The sequence below is a fragment of the Dasypus novemcinctus genome, chromosome X (genome assembly GCF_030445035.2).
Source record: "Dasypus novemcinctus isolate mDasNov1 chromosome X, mDasNov1.1.hap2, whole genome shotgun sequence".
Classification (NCBI taxonomy): domain Eukaryota; kingdom Metazoa; phylum Chordata; class Mammalia; order Cingulata; family Dasypodidae; genus Dasypus; species Dasypus novemcinctus.
The window spans coordinates 83,073,450-83,097,335 of record NC_080704.1 but is presented as its reverse complement, the minus strand read 5'-3'; the positions used below and the strand labels follow the sequence as shown (position 1 = coordinate 83,097,335).

At 39.0% G+C, this 23,886-nt stretch overlaps 1 long non-coding RNA gene across 7 annotated transcripts in view; it reads left to right on the top strand.

Annotated features, from left to right (window-relative positions):
* Positions 1–23,886, top strand: part of LOC111765414 (uncharacterized) — a 72,418-nt gene that overhangs the window by 26,342 nt on the left and 22,190 nt on the right. The window contains exon 8 of one of the 7 annotated variants that reach the window (XR_011647961.1): positions 7,342–7,418. The exons of the other annotated variants lie outside the window; for them this stretch is intronic. This is a non-coding gene — a long non-coding RNA (uncharacterized lncRNA). The remainder of the gene's footprint in view (positions 1–7,341; positions 7,419–23,886) is intronic. 7 annotated transcript variants of the gene reach the window in all.

The window sequence follows — 23,886 nt, the reverse complement described above, 5'->3', positions numbered from 1 at the left end:
GAAGGATACTATATTTTAGTGAAAGGGACAATTTGTCAAGAAGATCGAACAATTATAAATATGCTCCTAACAAGGGCGCCTCTAAATATGTGAGGCAAATGCTGGAAAAACTAAGTGAAAGAATAGATGCATCTACAATTATAGTGGGGGATTTTAATACACCACTATCAACTCTGGACAGAACATCTCAAAAGAGAATCACTAAAGAAACAAAACATTTGAACAGTATATTAGAAGAGCTGGATCTAATAAGACATATATAGATCATTACACCCAAACACAGCAGGATATACATTTTTCTCAAGCGCACATGGAACATTCTCCAAGATTGACCATATGCTAGGCCACAAAGAAAGGCTTAATGAATTCAGAAAGATCGACATCATACAAAACAATATCTCTGACCACAGTGGAGTCAAGCTGGAAATTTGCAAGGGACAGAGACCCAGACTTCACACGACAATTTGGAAATTAAACAGCACACTCTTAGAAAAACAGTGGGTCAAAGAGGAAATCTCAAAAGAAATCAATGACTACCTTGAAACAAATGATAATGATAACACAACATACCAAAATTTATGGGATGCAGCAAAAGCGGTACTGAGAGGGAAATTTGTAGCCATAAATTCATATATCAAAAAAGAAGAAAGAGCAGAAATTGAAGAATTAACTGCACATTTGAAGGAATTAGAAAAACAACAACAAAGTAACCCAACAGGAAGAAGAAGGAAGGAAATAACAAAGATAAGAGCAGAACTAAATGAAATAGAAAATAAGAAAGCACTTGAAAAAATAAACAAGACCAAGAGCTGGTTTTTTGAGAAGATCAACAAAATTGACAAACCTTTAGCGAGACTTAACAAAGAAAAAAAGAGAAAAGATGCAAATACACAAAATAAGAAATGAGAAAGGTGATATCACCACTGACCCCACAGAAATAAAGACTATCATAAGAGGATACTTTGAAAAACTATATTCCAACAAAAATGACAATTTAGAGGAAATGGACAAATTCCTAGAAATACATAAGCAGCCCATACTGACGAAAGAAGAAATTGATGATGTTAACAATCCAATCACAAGCAAAGAGATAGAATCAGTCATTAAAAATCTCCCAACTAAGAAGAGCCCAGGGCCAGACGGCTTCACAGGGGAATTCTACAAAACATTCCGGAAAGAACTAACACCAATCCTGCTGAAACTATTCCAAAAAATCGAAACAGAAGGAACACTGCCTAATTCCTTCTATGATGCCAACATTACCCTAGTACCAAAGCCAAACAAAGACACCACAAGAAAGGAAAATTACAGACCAATTTCTCTAATGAACCTAGACGCAAAAATACTTAACAAAATACTTGCTAATCGTATTCAACAACACATTAAACGAATTATACACCATGACCAAGTGGGATTAATTCCAGGTATGCAAGGATGGTTCAACATAAGAAAACCAATCAATGTAATACACCATATAAACAGATTGAGAGAAAAAAACCACATGATTATATCTATAGATGCAGAAAAGGCATTTGACAAAATACAGCACCCCTTCCTGATAAAAACACTCCAAAAGATCGGAATACAAGGAAACTTTTGAACATGATAAAGAGTATATATAAAAACCTAAAGCCAACATTGTTTACAATGGCGAAATCCTGAAATCCTTCCCTCTAAAATCAGGAACAAGACAAGGATGCCCATTGTCTCCGCTCCTATTTAACATTGTCTTGGAAGTACTGGCTCGAGCACTGAGACAAGAACCAGATATAAAAGGCATTCAAATTGGAAGGGAAGAAGTCAAAATTTCATTATTTGCAGATGACATGATCCTATATATAGAAAACCCTGAGAGATCTACAACAAAGCTCCTAGAACTCATAAATGAGTTTAGCAAAGTCGCAGGTTATAAGATCAATGCGCAAAAATCAGTAGCATTTCTATACACCAATAATGAGCAAGATCAGGAGGAAATCAAGAAACAAATACCATTCACAATAGTAAATAAAAAAATCAAATACTTAGGAATAAATTTAACTAAAGAGGTAAAAAACTTATACATCGAGAACTATACAAGATTGTTCAAGGAAATCAAAGAAGACCTAAATAAATGGAAGAATATTCCCTGTTCATGGATAGGAAGACTGAATATTATTAAGATGTCTATCCTACCAAAACTGATCGACACATTCAATGCAATCCCAATAAAAATCAACACAGCCTTCTTTAAGGAACTAGAAAAACTAACTATGAAATTTATTTGGAATAAAAAGAGGCCCCGAATAGCCAAAGACATATTGAAAAAGAAAAACGAAATAGGAGGAATCACACTTCCTGACTTCAAAACATACTACAAAGCTACAGTAGTGAAAACAGCATGGTACTGGCATAAGGAGAGACACATAGACCAATGGAATCGAATTGAAAGTTCAGATATAGAACCTCATGTATATAGCCATATAATATTCGATAAAGCCACCAAACCCTCACAACTGGGAGAGAATGGCCTATTCAACAAATGGTGCCTGGAGAACTGGATAGCTATATGTAGAAGAATGAAAGAGGATTACCATCTCACACCTTATACAAAGATCAACTCAAGATGGATCAAAGACCTAAATATAAGAGCCAAGACCATAAAGACCTTAGAAAGCAGTGTAGGGAAACATCTACAGGACCTTGTAATAGGAAATGGCTTCATGAATATCACACCAAAAGCACGAGCAGCAAAAGAACAAATAGATAAATGGGACTTCCTCAAAATTAAAGCCTTCTGCACCTCAAAGAAGTTTGTCAAGAAAGTAAAAAGGGAACCCACACAATGGGAGAAAATATTTGGCAACCATATATCTGATAAGAGACTTATAACTTGCATATATAAAGAACTCATATATCCCGAAAACAAAAAGATAAACAACCCATTTAAAAAATGGGAAAAAGATTTAAACAGACACTTCTCCAAAGAAGAAATACAAATGGCTAAAAAGCACATGAAAAAATGCTCCAAATCCCTAGCTATCAGGGAAATGCAAATCAAAACTACAATGAGATACCATCTTACTCCCATAAGATTGGCAGCCATGAAAAAAACAGTAGAATACAAATGCTGGAGAGGATGTGAAGAAAGGGGAACACTCATCCATTGCTGGTGGGAATGCAGAAGGATCCAACCATTCTGGAGGACAGTTTGGCAGTTTCTCAAAAAATTATCCATAGATTTGCCATATGACCCAGCAATACCACTGCTGGGTATATACCCATCAGATCTGAAAACAAGGACACAAACCGATATATGTACACCAATGTTCATAGCAGCATTGTTCACCATCGCCAAAAGTTGGAATCAATCCAAAAGTCCATCAACAGATGAGTGGATCAATAAAATGTGGTATATACACACAATGGAATACTACTCAGCTGTAAGAACCAATACACTACCATCGCACGTGATAACATGGATGAACCTTGAGAATCTTATGTTGAGTGAAGCAACCCAGACATTGAAGGACAAATACTATATGACCTCAATGATATGAAATAAGTTAACTGCCTCAGAGAGCTAGAGTCTGGAAAAGTGGCTTACTGGAAATCGGGGGGTGGAGGAAGCCTGTGAGTTAATGTCTGTAGGGGTGGAATCTGTGATGAGCTGGGGGTAAGTATGAGCACAAAGAAGGGACAAAATGGGGGCAAGGGGTTACCTTCGGGTGGGGTTTTCTGGGTTTGAGGGGGGCTGGGGATGGGAAGAGGGGTAATATGGTCCAAGAAATAGGTGGGAGGGAGGGGCAACATACAAACATGGGAGAGTGCCAGAAGTTCATTGAGAACTAAATGTTGAGTAAAACGTATCAAAGTATAAGTAGGAGGGTTACCTGGTTAGGACGCTCAGGGGGTATGGTCTGATGCGGGACGGACTCTGGAGGGAATAGCTGAAGGCTCATTTTGCCAAGGTGGGTTCTACCATTGGGTGGGGTGGACCCATATCCTGGGGAAGACTAATGCCGTCGAATAGAGAGAACTGTATCTCTCGTGAGAAAGGACGGCTCCCAGGGCATTAGATTGGCAAGCGTTGTGGGCCCTAAGGGGAGGGGAAAATGGACGTGCAATGGATGGAACAAAGGTAAATAAGGGGGCAAAAGAGGAGTTATGTGAGAGTACACGAGGATGAATATAAAACAGCTAATATTACACCAAAAACATATACGGGACGACAGACTAATAATGAAAACCATGAGACAAAACATAGGATAACTAAAAAATTTAGAAAACTGTACAACCTAAAGTATGGACCACATAGTAAGCACAAATGTTACCTTGTTTGAAAACTATAGTTTCGGAATCTGTACATCAGTTTCAGGAAATATGATATGAATAAGTTAAAAGATTATTGCTGTGGAAGGGAAAAGGTTTTATGGTGGATCTGGGGAAATACTGTATATTGTATATATGAATTTTGGTGATCTAAGACTCTTCTGAAGCTGGCATTATGTTGGGATTCACTTTACGGGAAGTTTTGGATCACAGAGTGGTTCAACAATGGCAGCGGAGGAATACTGATATGGGATGTTATTGACAGGATATATATGGTTGACAGGGAGTTATACAGGGCATATGCCCAGAGTATATGGTAATGTCTATATATACTCATAGTGGAAACAATTAAAAACAACAGCTGGGGGGGTACTGGGCTCCTGGCTGGGGGGTCACTGTTGTGGGCCCTGGGAGAGCAGCGGCAATCCTCCAGGTGCAACGGCAAGAACCAGGAAGGAAGGAGGGCCCAACAGTGGACTCTTGATACTAATGGCTACACTTTTGAGCCTATGCACCTGCAATAAGAACAAGGCCTAGAGTAGCATTGTGCCTGGGGGTTTCCTCCTGACAGCCTTCATGTTACTCAAATGTGGCCACTCTCACAGCCAAACTCAGCATGTAGATGTGATGCATTCCCCCCAGCGTGGGACACGACACCCGGGGATGAGCCTCCCTGGCACCGAGGGATCACTACCACATACCAGCTGAAGAAGCAACTAGAAAATGACCTTGAATCAAAGATTCAATGCGGAACAGCAGAATATACCTGTCTACATATAATAACACGACTTCGGGAAGCGGTTTGACCTAATGTAAGGGGGAAATGGAAAGGAGAAATGAGATTATAAGGCTGTGAGTCTCTAAAAAAGAGTCTGGAGGTTGTCAGAAGGAATACCCCTATGTACAACTGAACAGAGTCTAAGAGACAGATAAGGTAGATACAACCCCAGGTATTGGTTCTTTTGAGGGATAAAGAGACCCACGGGTTCTATGGTCATGGCAGAAGGGGTTCACTGCCATGACAGATGGCCCTTCTTTGGAGCTGGTGTTTCTGCGTGATGGAAATGGACTCAGAGGGGATCTCTTTTCACAAGGTTTGCATGCTACTTTATTGGAATTGTAGTTGGTGCTGGGTTTAAGATATATGTAGGGGATTTGAATCTCTGGACTGATAATATGACACCCAGGCCCAGAGCCTCAACAGACTTCAGCTCCTACACTTTGACTTATTGGACTTACTCCACTCAGCTAACATGGAGTTGAAGAAGGTCAACCACCACAACATGGAGCCTAGAGTGTCTACAACTAGAAGCGGGAAGAGTGCATCCAGTACCCATGTGCAATCTAAGCCCTCACTTGACATAGGTGTGCAATGGACACAACCAATCCAATGTCCACAGAGAAAATGTGGAATGGGTGTGGGAACAGTAGCCATGGGGGCTGCTGGGTGTGGGGAACGGGAGGAAGAGATGAGATGTGGAGGCGTTTTCGGGACGTGGAGTTGTCCTGGATAGTGCTTCACGGACAATTACGGGACACTGTAGATCCCCCCAGGGCCCACTGGATGGAACGTGACAGAGAGTGGGCTATGATGTGGACCATTGACTATGGGGTGCAGTGATGCTCAGAGATGAACTTACCAGGTGCAATGGATGTATCATGATGATGGGAGAGAGTGTTGCTGTGGGGGGGTGGGGGGCGGGGGCGGTGGGGTTGAATGGGACCTCATATATTTTTTTTAATGTAATTTAAAAAAATAATAAATAAATATTAAAAAAAAAATTTAACATTGATATAAAACAGTCTATATTCCAAATTTTTCACATCAATAATGTCCTTTTGAACCTTTTTTCTATTAGATACAGCCCAGGATTTTGTGTTGCAACTAATTGACACTGTATCTTTAGTGTGTTTTTTTTGTAATTGTGGAAACATATGACAATCTTTTCATCTCATCCACTCCCAAGCATAACCATTCAGTGTGCTTAAACATTCACAATGTTGCACTACCCTCACCACCATCTGCCAGAATTTTCCCATCACCCCCAGACAAACCGTACACCCATTAAGCATTAGTTCCCCATTCCCAATTCCCCAAAATCATGGTAAGCTGTAATTTCTCTATGTATTTGCATATTCTAGATTTTCATGTAAGTGGAATTATTGTTCAGAATATCTGTGCCTTTGTGTCTGGATTATTTCACTCCACATGATGTCTTCAAGGTTGAGCCCATATAGTGGTAGGAATCAGAACTTTTATTCTTTTTTAAGGCTGAGTAATATTCTATTATATAGATATACCACATTTTGTTCATTTATTTGCTGATCAACATTTGGGTTTCTTCCACCTTTTGGCTATTATAAATCATGCTGCTGTGAATTTTGGTTTAGAAGTAACTGTCTTAGACCCTCTTTGAATTCTTTTGAGTATATACCTAGAAGTGGGATTTCTGGGTCATATGGTAGTTATATTTTTAACTTTTTGAGGAGCCATCAAACTCGTTGCCATAATGCCTGCACCATTTTACATTAATTACCTTCTACAGTGACCCAAGGTTCCTGTTTCTCCACATCCTTGCCAGGACTTATTTTTCCATTTTTTAAATAATAGCCATTTTAGTGGATTTGAGGTGGTATCTCATTGTGGTTTTGTTTTAGTCTTTTTTTTTCATTGTGACTTTGATTTGCATTTCCCTAGTGGTTAATGATCATGAATATCTTTTCATTTGCTTATTGGTGATTTATTTTCTTTGGATAAATGTCTGTTCAAGTCCTTTGCCCATTTTTAAATTGGGTGTGTCTCTTTGTTGTTGAGCTGTAGGGATTCTTTATATTTTCAGGATATTAAGCCTTTATCAGATAAATGGTATCCAAATATTTTCTCATTCTGTTGGTTGTTTTTCACTTTCTAGATAATACTCTTAGAGTCATAAATTTGTTTTTTTTTTAAGATTTATTTCTCCCCACCCCCCTTGTTGTCTGCTCTGTGTCCATTCACTGTGCATTCTTCTGTGTCTGCTTGTCTTTCTTTAGGCACCACTGGAACCGATACTGGGACCTTCTGGAGTGAGAGAGAGGTGCTCAATCTTTTGTGTCACCTCAGCTCCCTGGTATGCTGCATCTCTTACTGTTTCTCCTATGTGTCTCTTTTCATTGCATCATCTTGCTGTGCCAGCTTGCCGTGCAGGCCAGCACTCCTGCACAGGCCAGGTCTCTGCTCAGGCCACCTTCACCAGGAGGCCCTAGGAATTGAACCCTGGACCTCCCTCCCATATGGTAGATGGCAGCCCAATCCCTGGAGCCACATCTGCTTCCCTCATAAAATATTTTAACATTGATGAAGTACAATTTATTCTCCTTTTGCTCTTATGTTTGGTGTACAGTCTTAAGAATCACTGCTTAATACAAGGTCCTAAAGATATTTCTCTATGTTTTCTTCTATGGGTATTATAATTTAAGTTCTTACATTTAGGTTGTTGATCCATATTGAGTTAATTTTGGTATATTTTGTGGGGCAGGGGCCCATCTTCATTCTTTTGCAAGTGGATATCCAGTTTTCCCAGCACCATCTGTTGAAGAGTTCTTTACCCTTATAGTGAAACTGGCTCCTTTGTCAAAATCATTTGGCCATGGTGTACGGGTTTTTTCTTTGCTTTCAACTGTGTTTTGTTGAACTATATGTCTGTTCTTGTGCCGGCACCACACTGTAACTTCATAATAGCTTTGAAATCTGGAAGTGTGAGTCCCCCAGCCTTGTTCTTCTTTTTCAAGATTGTTTTGTTTCTTTGGGGTTGCTACCTTTCCATATTAAGTTGATGATTAGCTTTTCCATTTCCATGAAGAAGACTGTTGGAATTTTAATTGGAATTGCATTAAATCTATAAATTGCTTTGTGTAGTGTTGACATCTTAATGATATCTTTTAGTCCATGTGTGTGGAATAGCTTTCCATTTATTTAGGGCTTTAATTTCTTTCAGTAATTTGTACTTTTCTGCATACAAGTCTTTGTTAAATTTATTCCTAGATGTTGTGGGAAAATGGTAGGAACATGGTTTGAAGTTGAAATGTTTCCATAATGCAGACAAAAAGTGTGGGCTTAGCTCTGGTTTATTGGACTTAACCCCAGCCAGGTAACAGGGAGGTGAAGAAGGTCAACCACCATACCAGGGAGCCAAGAGTGCCTACAACTGCAAGCAGGAGAACTGCATCCGTCATCCAAGTGGAATTTAAGCCCCCTCTTGATATAGAGGTGGAGTGGACATAACTATCCCAGAGTCCACAGGGTGGAGGAATAGAGTATTAGAGGATTAGAGTGGACTTACTGATATTCCATTATGGAACTATTGTGATTAGTAATGGAAGAAATTATAGTATTTATGTGGGGAAAGTGGCCATGGTAGTTGCTGCGGGTAGGGTAAGGGAAGAAGAGATATGATGTGGGGGCATATTCAGGACTTGGAGTTCTCCTGGGTGGTACTGCAGGGACAGATGCTGGACATGTCCTGCCATGGCCTACTGGGTGGACTGGGGGAGGGTGTAAACTACAATGTAAACCATTATCCTTGTGGTACAGCAGTGCACCAAAATGTATTCTCCAAATGCTGTGAATGTGCCATGATGATGAAAGAGGTTGATGTGGGAGGAGTAGGATGGAGGGTGGTGGAGGGTATATGGGGACAAGACCTCATATTTTTTAATGTAACATTTCAAAAAAAAAAGAAAAACTGTGGGCTTAGGAACACCAGGCCTTGACTACACAGAACACCGTCTGGTCAGCGTGAAAAAATGTTTGAGTGATGAGGCGTTTGAACTTTGTATGACCTGTTCCTTATTATTGTACATAATAAACAGCTGCTTGTTAGTTCCTAAATAAATATGTTATGGAAACTAGGGTCGAGGCTCTCAGTTCCAGAAGCTGGAGGTCCCCTGGTCCCATCTTTGTTTCATCTCTTGTGTCTTTCTCTTTCTGTCCTTTATTTCTTTAGGTTCTACATCGCCTTCCCTTTGAGGTAACCAGTTGCTTCCCTTTGAGGTAACCAATTGCTGAACTAACAGCAACTGGTGCCCAAAGTGGGGCTCAAAGGGAAGAAGAGTTGCTTGGAGTGAAACCAAATGGTGGTGTAATGACATAAAGCCCTGAGTGGTATAGAAGGCCTTCCAAGCCCACATTAAGTAAGGACACTTGGGTATTTTTGCAGGGTTATGATGGGAAACAGACAGTTCAACAAAATATTGCCTGTATGTCTGTCTCTTGAAACAGCTTCTCAAAGCAGGAGGAGTTAAGGTCAGTGAACCTTGTATTTTAGAACTCTTAGAGATTATAGAAAAATATTGTTCATGGTTCCTGGCAATAGGAAGTTTAGAATTAGGAGACTGGGGAAAAGTGGGAAAAGAGTTAGAAAAATTAACTTATATGAAGTGTTCCACTCCTTGTTACTATTTGCCCACTTTGACGATTATTAAATCTGTTTTGGAACCCTTGCAAACAGAAGATGAGGAAGAGAAGAATGAGAATAGAGAATGTGATTAAGTTCCTCCCACTAAATTTTTTGATGATACTAAATCTAAAGTTGTTTTGCCTTCACCTCCTTCATTAACTGACATTAGGCTAAAGTCATTTTCCCCTCTGCCGACATCTTCTCCCCCTCCCCTACCTTAAAATGCTCAGCCAAAGTTGTCAGCTTTACAACAGGGCATTTTACAGGCTAGAAGGGAGGGTGACTTGGAAGCATTTCAAATGACCTTTCTGGTTTCCATACAAGAAAGAGTAGCTCCCAGAGTTGACCTCAAAACCCGAATGGAGTTTACGAGTTCACCCATGAACCCTTCCCATTTAAAATTTTGAAAGCGTTAAAAGCAGTAGTGCAACAATATGGTCCAAATTCTCCTTTTATCTATGCTGCAGTGCAAGGTCTTACTGTAGGCTCTAGGCTGATTCTGCCTGACTGGTCTGCGTTATCACACATCACCCTAGGGTCTGGAGAATTTTTACAATTCAAAACTTGGTGGGCAGATCATGCATAGACTCAGGCTGCTCATAATAGAGCCCATAGTATCCCCAGTTCCTTGGACCAATTAGTGGGGGTGGGGAACTGGGTGGGAGTAGATCAGCAATTAACTAACGATGAATGATCAAGCCTTCACACAGATTCGTCACTGTTCCTTAAGAGCCTGGGAAAAGAAAGATAGTGGTTAAAGGCCAGTCTCTGGTGTCATTCCAAAAAATGTTATAAGGACTTAAAGAACCCTACCCTGACTTTATCATCCAGTTACAAGAGGCTATTAAAAAACAGGTAAATAATTTAGAGGGTGATACTATTTTGTGGCTAATGAAAATGCTAATCAGGATTGTCAGAAAACTATAGGGATTATGAAAGGTAAAGTGGATTTACCTGGATATATTAAACTGTGCTAGGATGTAGGGACAGAGGGCCACCATGCTGCAATGATGGCTCAAGCTATGGCAGGGATGAGAATCAATGGGAGGTTCCCTGGAAAACGTTTTAATTGTGGAAGGATTGGTCATATGAGAAAAGATTGTTAGAAAAGGTCTGAGAAAAAAAGTGCCACTTGGACAGAATATTTTTGCTCGGAAACGACCTGAGCCATTGGTCTAACTTATGTTGGTCTAAATACCATAAGAATGGCACCTCTTGTTGGGAAACTTCCAACAGGGCCTGTTCCCAGCCCCACTCCAAAAGGGGGCTTTTCCGGTTCAGCAGAGCAACGCTGGCACTCCCCAATTCTCGGCAGTGTCCTGGGCTTATCCCCCACCACAGCAGAAAGCGCAGCTGTAGATATGCCTAAGGCTGAACCTGTTACCTTGCTTCCAGGGGATACCCTGGTCTGTGTAAAAATGGGAATAAAAGGACCTTTACCAATTGGTATGGTCGGACTTCTCAGGAGAAGCAGTCTTACCTCCCAGGGAGTTAAGAGTACATACAAGATTAATTGATTATGACTATCAAGGAGAAATTCAAGTTATGTTCACCTCAGTTCCTTGGAAAGCCGGTATTGGAGATTGCATAGCACAGTTGTTGCTTCCTTATGTTTCTATAGGAGCTAGTAAGAAAGTTCGAAAGAAAGATGGTTTTGGAAGTACAGGAATGACAGGAATATTCTTAACTGAAAAAACCTTTAGAATCTTGTCTCTTTGTGAAGTAACTATTCAGAACAAACTGTTTAAAGGATTTATTGATACTGGAGCTGACATTTCTATCATTAGTTCTAACCATTGGCCCCCTGCTTGCCCATTACAAGATGCATCTGTTTCTTTTGTGGGACCTGGCACTTCCAGAGATTTGAAACTGAGTGTGCAGATTTTTCAGTATTTGGCACCTGATGGGCAACCTGCCACTCTGCAGCTGTATGTTGCAGAATTGCCTATTAATATTTGGAGATGTGATCTATTAGAACAGTGGCAGGCTGAAATTCATATTACCCAGGTTGGCCAGTACAATAAACAAAGTCAACAATTAATGTGGAAGCAGGGATATGTTCCAGGGTTAGGATTGGGTAAACAGCATCAGGGAAATGTTGAACCAATATGCCCCTCAGCTCACAGTAATCACGAGGGATTTGGATTTTTCATAGTGGACACTGTTCAGTCTAGCCTCCTTGGACCACCCAAACCTATTCCTCTTAAGTGGACTACAGCCTCTCTGGTTTGGGTCAAACAGTGGCCATTAATTCAAGAAAAGTTGGAGGCATTTCATAAATTGGTTAAGGAGCAATTAAACAAGGGGCATATTGAAGAATCTTAGTCCTTGGAACTACCCCGTGTTTCCTATTAAGAAAAAATCAGGCGAATGGAGACTTTTACTTTTAATGGACCTCCAAGTTCTTAATGCAGTCTTTCAACCCATGGGTGCATTGTAGCCGTGTTTGCCTACACCATCAATGATCCCTTGTAGCTGGCCACTTGTTGATTTAAAGGATTGCTTCTTTACAATACCTTTGGCTCCCCAGGACTGTGAGAAATTTGCGTTCTCTGTGCCTTTCAATAACAAAGAACCTATGAAACGGTTTCAGTGGAAATATCTTCCTCAAGGAATGCTCGATAGGTCCACCATATGTCAAAATTTTATAACTAAAGCCTTAGATCCAGTCAGATTGGCTTTGCCTTCCTGTTACGTTATACATTACATGGATATATTATGTGCTGTTCCCTCTTCCCAGATTAGCTTTAGCATATGAAGCCTTAGAAAAGAACTTAACTGCAGCAGGGTTAAAACTTGCCCCTGAAATTCAAAAGGTTACTCCCGTTTCTTATCTTGGGACTATTGTTGATAAAATTACAATTAAGCCTCAGAAAGTTCAGATTAATAGAGACTCTATTAAAACTTTGAATGATTTGCAAAAATAATTAGGAGATATAAACTGACTGAGGCCCAAGGTGGGCATTGCCACATACGAACTGTTCAATCTTTTTTCCTTATTATAGGGAGATTCTTAATTAAACAGCCCCTGAGCTCTGATGAAAGAAGCAGAACAAAAACTTAAAACTCATAGAGGAAAAAATTCAAAGTGCCCAAGTTGAACGCATTAATCCAGAAGAGTTGCTGCAGTTGCTTATTTTGCCTTCTTTATACTCTTCCACGGGAGTCCTTATGCAACAAGATCATACTATAGAATGGATATTTTTGCCTAAAAATGTTAAAACTTTTATTATCTTATATGGATTTTATGGACCAGATTATACTTAAAGACTGTGAATGCACTCGTGCCCTTCACAGAAAGGACCCTTCTCATATCATTCTCCCACTTTTACTCAAACAAGTTGAGGCTTGCTGCCAAAACCAGGTACAATGGCAAATAGCCATTGCTGATTATATTGGACAAATAGATAATCACTACCCTAAAAATCATACATTACAATTCATTAAATGCACTCAATAGATTTTTGCCTAATGTAACTAGGTCTCAACCAATACATGATGCCCCTACAATCTTTACTGATGGGTCTGGAAGTGGTGCAGCTGGATATATTGGGTATTAAACTAAGAAAATTCCTACTCCTAGATTCTCGGTCAGCAAGATGAATTAATAGCAGCACTTACTGCTTTGCAGGACATACCAGAATCCATAAATATTCTTTTGGATTCTGCTTATGTTGTTTAAATAACCCAATTAATTGAAACAGCTCTTATCAAACCCAATTTAAACCAATTTCTTGTTTTTTTTTTCTCTCCCTCTACCTCGTTGTCTGTTCTGTGTCCATTTGCTGTGTGTTCTTCTGTGTCTGCTTGGATTCTTGTCAGTGGCACCAGAATCTGTATGTCTTTTTGTTGTGTCATCTTGCTGCGTCAGCTCTCCAGTGTATGGTGCCACACCTAGGCAGGCTGCACTTTGTTTGCACAGGGCAGCTCTCCTTACAGGGCACACTCCTTGTGCATGGGGCTCCCCTATGTGGGGACACCCCTGCGTGACAGGGCACTCCTCGTGCACATCAGCACTGCGCATGGGCCAGCTCACCACATGGGTCAGGAGGCCCTCCGTTGAGCCAAATCCGCTTCCCTAAACCAATTTCTTTATAAGCTTTTTCACAAACTTCAACAGATAATTAGGAATAGAAAAAGTCCACTTTTTATTACTCACATTCGATCACATTCAAATTTACCGGGACCACTGGTAAGAGGCAATGGTGCCGCTGATAAATTAGTTACTCCTGTTTTACAAGAAAGTATTCATTTTCATAATTTAACTCATTTGAATGCAGCTGGTCTCAGTTTGTTTTCCTTTAACATGGACACAAGCTAAGGATATTGTTCACACTTGTCCATCCTGTCAAATTCTTTATCCAAAATAATCAGAATCGGGAGTAAATCCTCATGGTCTAACTGGTAACTCATTGTGGCAAATGGATGTAACTCATATCTCCTCCTCTGGAAAATTATGTTCATGTCTATGTAGATACTTGTTCAGGATTCATTTGGGCTGCAGCTCAGACTGGAGAAACTGCTCAACACACAGGACAGCATTTGTTAGCTTGCTTTGCTGTAATGGGTCTTTCTCAGTCTCTAAAAACAGACAATGCTCCTGCTTATACCAGTGTCTCCCTTAAAATATTTCTAGATACTTGGAGTATTTCACACACTACAGGAATTCCTTATAACCCCCAAGGGCAAGCTATTGTTGAGCGAGCAAATCAAACCCTTAAACTCATGCTACACAAACAAAAAGGGGGGAGACAGGAAGACTCCGCAGGTGCAGTTACACAAAGCACTATCCACTCTTAATTTTCTTAACTGGAACACCCCTGGAAGGGAAAGCAACTGAAAGGCATTTTCAAACTAATTCTAAAACTCAAACCCAAACTCTGTCTGAAAAACACTTAATTTTGTGGAATGATCCATTCGGAAGCTATTAACTTGGGGAAGAGGGTTTGCTTGCATTTCCCCAGGAGACAGAGAACGTCCTGTGTGGGTACCAGCTCATCTAATAAAGCCATACCATGAATGCCAAGAGACAATGAAAGTTCCTGTGGGACCCAGAACCTCCAGGCATACAGATGGAGAGACTGATGCTGAAAACTACATGGCTGGTCCCATTCCGAAGCCTAGGGCAACTTTACCTCCCACCTGGGGGTGAATTAAACATCTGAGTCAAGAAGCTGAACAACAGCTAGAAAGGGAGGAATTGCCCTTAAGCTCCCAACTTGCTGGTAGCTATGTTAGCTATAATAGCCACTGTAAGAGCTCTGCCTTCTAAAACTAATTATGTCTAAATTTAACATGTCAAGAGTGGTTGTCAATCACCCCTAAGCATGGGAATGTTTCAAGAGCTCAATTACATCTTATATCAGGATTGAGTCTTTGCCTGATATGCATGCTTTGCTATTATTCTTACAAAAAGTGTTTCAGCATGCAAAAAGGTTTATGGGAGTATTAATAGCAGCTATTATGCGCATTATTGCCCTTACTACAGTAGCTGCTGATCTAGAGTGGCTTTATATCAAAGTATCTAAACTACAGAATTTGTTCAAGCATGATATCATAAAGCAAGTATGGCTTAGGGAAGTCAAATTAAAATCCATGAAGAAAGTAATTCTAGATTAGTAGATTTGGAACTGCTTTTGTGTTTGTCCACTGCCAGTGTGTATGTTGTAATTTTTTTTGCATGTTGTAATTGTTTTTTTTTTTATTGTTCATTGTCAGTATGTTTAGATAACTCTGAATGGTGATATAATTTGATAAATAAAGTTCTGAAAGAGCTCTATTCAAGTTCCCAAAAATAAGTGCTTATATTATTACCTAAGTTTAAAGTGTTAATGAGATCTCTAATAATAAAAATTGTAAGTCTTGATTAATGGAATTACTATGAGTCTCTTCATAAAAAATAGTTCTTGCTTAAATTGAAATGAATAATTTAGTTTTCTTCATGGGATAAAATGAAAGATGTAAAAGTTAAGCAAATATTGAAAAAGGTAAAAAGTTTGTGGGAATGCTAACTGAAATTTAATAAGGTGTATTTTGTCCTAAAATAAAAGGGTTTTATTAAATCAGAAATGGAGATATGCGGGACAGAACTAGTATGCATAATAAGTTATAAAAGTATTATAGTAGCATTCAGTAAGATAATGTGTTTTGTAAAAGTAAAACCTGAACGAATACAGAAAGTGCAAAAACTGATCAGTTCAACAGACTTGCAGTTCTTCCTCAAGGCTTTCTGCCTCGGCCTGATAGCAGAGAGTCTGGCTGTGTAGAAGAAACCTGTAGCAGCGACCCTACTGATGAAACTATGTTAATGAGTAATTTTTTTGTTTCAAAATTAAAAGAAACATCAGAGACAATGGTATCTTAAGGGCCTGGAATAGGCACACAATCGGGACAAGTTGTAAGGTCTCTACTACTCTATCAAATTCTTAAATATTGTTTAGTTGGGTAAAACAACTATACTATCTACTGTAATTGATAAAGTACAATGTTTTCTTATGTTAATGAAATTTATAATATTGATGGAATACTAAAAATCTTCCATCCCTCACTTAGTTCAAAACCATTATATATATTCATTTTAAAAGACCCTTGAAGCAGCAAGAAATTGCCAAATCTGTCATCACTACTTTGTGAAAACAAAAAGGGGGAAATGTGGGAAAATAGTAGGAACATGGTTTGAAATTGAGATATTTCCATAATGCAGACAACAAGTGCAAGCTTGGGAAACGGACTTTGGCCCAGTGGTTAGGGCGTCCGTCTACCATATGGGAGGTCCGCGGTTCAAACCCCGGGCCTCCTTGACCCGTGTGGAGCTGGCCATGCGCAGTGCTGATGCGCGCAAGGAGTGCCGTGCCACGCAAGGGTGTCCCCCGCGTGGGGGAGCCCCACGCGCAAGGAGTGCGCCCGTGAGGAAAGCCGCCCAGCGTGAAAAGAAAGAGCAGCCTGCCCAGGAATGGCGCCGCCCACACTTCCCGTGCCGCTGACAACAACAGAAGCGGGCGCCGCTGACGACAACAGAAGCGGACAAAGAAACAAGACGCAGCAAACAGACACCAAGAACAGACAACCAGGGGAGGGGGGGAAATTAAATAAAATAAATAAATCTTTAAAAAAAAAAAAAAAAAAAAGTGCAAGCTTAGGAACACTGGGCCTTGATTAGACAGAAAACCATCTCGTCAGCATGAAAAAATGATTGTGTGTTGAGGCATTTGAACTTTGTTCCTTATTATTGTAAATGTTGCACCAGTTCCTTATTATTACTAATAACAAACAGCTGCTTGTTAGTTCCTAAATATGTGGAAACTAGGGTTGAGGCTCTCAGTTCCAGAAGCTGGGAGTCCCCTGGACCCATCTTTATTTCCTCTTGTGTCTTTCTCTTTCTGTCCTTTATTTATTTAGGTTCTGCATCGAACCAATCCAAATGCTGAGCTAGAGCAGCACCTAGATATTCTATTCTTTTAGTTGTTACTGTAAGTGTAACTGTTCTTGATATCCTTTTCAAATTGTGCCTTGTTGGCTATAGAAACACAGATTTTGTGTATTGGTCTTGTACCCTGCTACTTTTTAAAATTTGTTTACTAGCTCTGTGACTTTCTCGTTCTTATGGATTTTCTGTATATACGATGATGTGACCTGTGAATGGGATAGTTTTACTTTTTCCATCCCAATTTTTTTTCCTTAAACTTTTTATTTTGAAATAATTTCAAGCTTACAGAATGGTTGCAAAAATAATACAAAACCTATACAGACACCTGCCTCCAGATACCCAGATCCACCAATTTTAACATATTGCCACATTTGCTCTTCGTTCTATCTAGCTATTTACCTATCATTTTTATAAGCATTTGAGAGTAGATTGTATACCTCATGCTCCTTAAGCATATAATACTTCCGTGTACATTTTCTGAGAACAAAGATATTTGCTTATATAACCTCAACCACCACACCAAGAAATCAAGAACACCTACAACTGCAAGCAGAAGAATTGCATCCATCATCCATGTGGAATCTAAGCCCTCTCTTGATATATAGGTGGAGAGGACATCACCATCCCAGGGTCTACAGAATGGAGGAATAAAATACAGACTAGAGTGGACTTACTGATAATTCTGCTATAAAACTATTGTGACAAGTAATAGAAATGTTAGCGTCAAGGTGAAGAAAGTGGCCACAGTAGTTGCTGAGGGCAGGGAGAGGGAAGAAGAGAGGTGATGTGGGGGCACTTTTGGGATTTTGGGTTGTCCTAAATGATGTTGCAGAGTCAGTTGCTGGACTTTATATATCCTGCCATAACCCACTAAATGTGCCAGGGGAGAGTGTGAACTACTGGGTAAACTATTACATATGTAGTGCAGCAGTGCCCCAAAATGTGTTCACTGAGTGTAACAAGTGTGCCACAGTGATGGGGGAGGTTGTTGGTGTGGGAGGAGTGGGCTGGGGAGGGTGGGGGGTTTATGGGAGCCTCATTTTTTAATGTAACATTTTTTATGTGATGTATATATCTTCAAAAAATACAACTTACAGAAATGATGGGAGTGGGTTGAATGAGAATAAATGAGTCAGTGATAAATAAATGCAATACATGATCCTGGACTGGATCTCATAATAGAAGAGAAAAGGCCCAAGAGGACATTATTGGAGCTTAGAAGAAAATTGGATTGAGAGGATTGAGGTGAGGGGGGTGGGAGGTATATGGGGACCTCACATTTTTTTAATGTACCATTAAAAAAGAAAAAAGGCTTTCTATCTGTTAAAATTCCTGAATTTGGTAATTGTATTTAAGGTGGTTATGTAAGTGAATATCCATCGCAATCTGGATGCCTTCTACCTGTTTTGCTTGCCTAATTGCTCTGGTTAGCACTTCCAGTTTAACACTGAATTGCGGTGGTGATACATGGTATTGTTTTGTTCCTGATCTTAGGGGGGATATTTTCAGTCTTTCATACTTGAATATGATGTTACCTGTGTGTTTTTCATTTATGACTTTGTCATTTTGGGGGAATATCCTTCCATTCTTTCTTTTCAGAGTGTTTTTGTAAAGAAACAGTGCTGGATTTTGTCAAATGACTATCATTTGAGATGATCATGTGGTTTGCTTGCTTTTACCTCTGTTTATGTGGTGGGTACCACATTGATTTTATGTTGAACCATTCTTGCATTCCTAGGATAAATCCCACTTGATCATGGTATATCATCCTTTTGATTTGCTGTTGGCTTTGGTTTGCCAGTATTTTGTTGAGTACTTCTCCATCTATTTTCATAAGTAATATTGGTCTGTAATTTTCTTTCCTTGTGATATCTATATGTATCCCTCCTCTCATTTTTTCGGGAAGAGTTTGAGAAGGATTGGTATTAATTCTTTGAATGTTTTGTCAAATTCGTCAGTGAACTATCTGATTCTGGACTTTTCATCCAGTCTTCCTGTATTTTTTTTTTTCGTGTTTATACTGTATTCTGTTGAAATGGTGTTTTAAATATCATTGTATAGGAACTAATTTTTATCCTTCAAGAACCATCCCTTAGAAACAGCATTGTAACATTATTCGTGCTATGAGATAGTGTGTATGCACCATTCTTTAATTAATTAAATTTTTCTTCACTGTGTAATATTTGCTGTCAAACCCTCTGGACGTGAAATATAAGTACACGTACACACATACATATGTCAATTTCTTATTGTTTCAGAAGTTAAAAATGGTGTACCCTTCCGTTTGAGCAACAAGAGGGCTGAATGGGAGGTTTATATATGTATCTTATTACAGAAGATGTGAGCTTGCAAGAGAGTCATGCACATGTGTAGAATTCCCATACAACAACCCTTCAACATACCATACCATTGTGGAATATTTGTTACGGATTATGACATGATAAAAATGATATCAAAAGACTTGCCACAAACTGGTCCATATACATTTGGCATATTTTTCCCATACCCCCTATGAATAAAGTACATCTTTGGCATTGATGCAAGGATAATACAGTATTTCTGTTAACTATAGTCCATAGGTTACATTAATTGTATTTTTCCATACTTCTCTACATTCTTCCATACATCTGTTGTAGTTCATGAAAGGACATTCTTGAATTTGTACTATTAACCACAATTCTCATCTACTCCTGGGTTCACTGTGTTATTCAGTCCCTAGATCATTCTCTAGCTTTCTTTCAATTGACATTTACATCCCTGGACTACTGAATGGGAGATTTTTGATTACTGATTCAATCTCTTTGTTACTGAGATATTTATTTCTTCTGGATACTGTTTAGGTAATTGTGTGTTTCTAGAAATTTGTCTGTTTCATCTAGATTGATTTTATTGGCATACAATCACTGTTATTTCTCTAAGGTTGGTAGCAATGTTCCCCTTTTCATTTCTGATTTTAGTTATTTTTGTCTCTGCTTTTTCTTTGTGTAACATATTGTCAGTTTCATTGATTTTTTCAGAGAACCAACTTTTTTGTTTCATTGATTCTATTGTTTTGGTTTTTTTTTCTTTTAAATGTTACATTAAAAAAATGAGGTCCCCATATACCCCCTACCCCCCTCACCCTACTCCTCCCATATCAACAACCTCTTCCATCATCATGGCACAGGGACTGCATCTGGTGAATACATTTTGGAGCATTGCTGCACCACACTCCCCCAGTCCACCCAATGGGCTATGGCAGGACACACAATTGATTTTATATTCTTTTTTTAGTTAATACTTGGATATATATATATAAACTTTATTTTTAAAGAACTTTTAGATTATAGAATGTGATATTGAAAATATAGGGAATTCCCATATACCCCATTCCTTCCCCCTCAAAATTGATGAACAAATATTGAAGCATTCCTAACCTTGGTCTATAGTTTACATTATGGTTTACACTTTGCACTGTGTAATTTCATAGGTCTTGACAAAATGTTTAATGGCCTGCATCCATCATTACAATATCGTATGGAACAATTCCAGTGTTCCCAAAATGCCCCATGTTACACTTATTCTTCCCTCCCTCTCTTCAGAACTTCAGGTGATCACTATCTTTATATCAGCATTACAAGTTCTTCCATAACTAGAATGATAATGTCTGCTTTAGTCTGTAGTTTAATTCCTCCCTTGTGTTTGTTCATTCCTCAGTCTTGAGAATTTGGGAATGTTGATGTCTACTCTGCTTCCAATTGAGAGGGGGTTTAGATCTTATGGGGCAGATGGGTGGAATTGTCTTATTTGCAGTTGTAGATACTTGCTGGTTTTTGGGATGGGCATTATCCATCTTTATCATTTTGTTAGTTGTCCTGGCTAAGTCTGATGAACTGGAGAATAGGTGTTGACTGCAATTCTGCTAGGATTTACGACTCAACCAGCATGTGAACAGATAGACCATTTAAGTCTCTAGGACATAGTGCTAATTATAGGTTCAAGTAAAAGGGGCAGAAGAACCATATGTAGGAAAATTATAAATGAATACAACTCTGTTACATTAGTGGAAAAGGTTAATATATATTCCAAAGTGTAAGGGTCACTGACTAGGTACTGATTTCCTAGGGTTGTGTGCCCTGCCTATAGTGTCCAGCCGTCTCTAGAGCCCTTAGGAGCACCCCTTCCAGAGGCATTGTTTCCTGTGGCAGTCAGTGAGATCCTTCGGAGAGGTGAATAAACATAATCTTTGGAATGACTTCCCAACTCACTTTAAAATCTCTAACTGTAAAATCTCTTGAATTTAGTATTCCATTTATTTGTTTCCTTTTCACTTTGAGTTTAGTCTGCTCTTTGTTTTCTAGTCCTTTCAGGTGTGAGGTTAATTTTATAATTTGAGATCTTTCTTTTTAATATAAGCATTTAGAGTTATAAATTTCCCTCTCAGCACTGCCTTTGCTGCATACCATAAGTTTTGGTTTGTTGTGTTCTTGTTTTTATTTTTTTCTAGATATTTTCTAATTTCCTTTGTGATTTCTTTGACCCACTAGTTGCTTTTCCCTTGACATTAGGTATTTGTTAATTTCATGTCATCTTTTGAGCATGTACTATGTGTCTTATGTACACTATCATTGAATCTTAATAAAAAAACTAATAAATTGGGTAATCTCTATCACAAGATGAACATTGGAAAGGTTAAGTAAATTTACATAATTTACATTGCTAGTATGTGGCAGAACTGGGATTTTAAGAACATAATTCATGATAGTGTTTTATTTTTTTGTAATCTTGTAATTCGGCTTTTAGTAGGTATAGAATAGCAAAGTGTAATACCTGAATTAAGAAAAATAAAAGTCCTTGAATTCTTTAGGAAAGAATTAGTTGATAGGTACAAAACCATTTCTATGCTCATTGGTATCTGGAATCATCCCTACTGTCCTTCACCCTTCCTTGGCTTATTATGCTTCCTATATAGCAGTGATAGTCCTTTCTGTAGTCTCTCTCAACAACCTAGGTAGGGAATAGGTAATTCTCTTGATAATACTCCTCTAACTAAGATCCTTCTTAGCAGTTTTTCCTTTCTACTTCTTTCTATCCAAGGACAGACAGATTACCCACTTCCCAAGAACTTTTCTTACTATCCTGTATGTTCAACACATGTGACAGTTTTATATAGTAAATAATTCCTCATGTTCAAAGAGACTGACTCAGGAACCTGTTCTTTTTCTTTCAGTGGCTAAATGTTTTGGGGATGACTGGGCTTCTGGCAGGGCTCAGGAATCTTTAAGAATTCTCTTTATTTTTAAAGTATTTAATGCCAGATGGGGCCAGATAAATCATCGTAAGTAAAAAAATTCCCAGCATAGGAATGTCAGTGTCAGGGTTAACCATGGTCCCTCCACCAGGTTGAATACCTGGATGTGACTGTTGTTTCTACAGAAGTCTTAAAATATGGCAGACGCAATTATTCCTCAGACAGAAATGAACTGTTAAAAGGCTCTGAAAGCAGAGATGGCTCATTGTTTTAGGACATTCAAGTATATGGCACTGAAATAATTTCAAAGGCTGCAGGGCCTTCATGATTGCATGTCCTTTTAAACAGTGGAGTTGCATTCATCATTGGCCTTTAATGGTGTAGCCTCTTATGGGGCCATATGGAAGATTGAAATTGTTTACAAGTGAAGTGTAAAATGGTTACATGTGGTGTATCAGCCTTATCCTGAGCTCCTAGAGCCTCTGTCATGCTTATAAAGGTAATTTTTATTCCCAAGACCATCTTAAGAATGATGGAGCCTTAATTTTTCTCCTGATCCATGCAGAGCATTCCTGAAGGCTCTGGAGATAATTTCCCAAGTCATGGTGACTGGAAACAAGACATCACCAAGGATGACAAAGAGCCAAGTGGTCCTCCTATTGTCCTTGGGCAGAAAGAATTGCATTTTATGGAAAAACTTTGTTTCCCTCTTTTTTTTTTTTTTTTACTTAAATGGTTTTTATTTTTAAAGAAGCTTTAGATTACATAAGTGTTACATAAAAAATATAAGGAATTCCCATATGCCCCACTCCCTCCCCCGCCCACACTTTACCACATCGACAACATCCTTCATTGAAGCATGCTACTGACAATAGTTACAGTTTACATTATAGTTTATACTGTCTTGCACAGTTTTGTAGGTATGACAAAATATACAGTGGCCTGTATCCATCACTGCAGTGTCATACAGGACAAATCCAATGTCCTGAAAATGCCCCCATATTACACTTATTCCCTCTCCCATCCCTCAGCACCTTGGTAGCCACTGCCTTTATATCAGTGCTAAGAGTTCTTCCATTGTAAGAATAATAAATCTATAGTAGAATAATAATAAGTCAACTTTAGTCCATTGTTCATTCCCCAATCTTGAGGATTTGGGGATGGTGATGCCCACTCTGCTGCTCAGTGAAAGGGGGCTTAGATCCCATGGGTCAGATGGTTGGAACTATCTTGCTTACGGTTGCAAACACTCTCTTTTCCTTGGAATGTGCATTGTGCAGCATCATCTCCTTGGTAGTTGTCCTGGGTGAGTCCAATGAACTAGAGAGTAGGTATTGCAACTCTGCTGAAATTCAGGGCTCAACTGGCACATGGATGGACCAAAGAGTTAAGTCTCTGAGACATATATTTACCAAGTATAGTGCTAATTATAGGATTGAGTAAAAGGGGCAAAAGAGCCAGGTGTAGAGAACATACAAATTAGT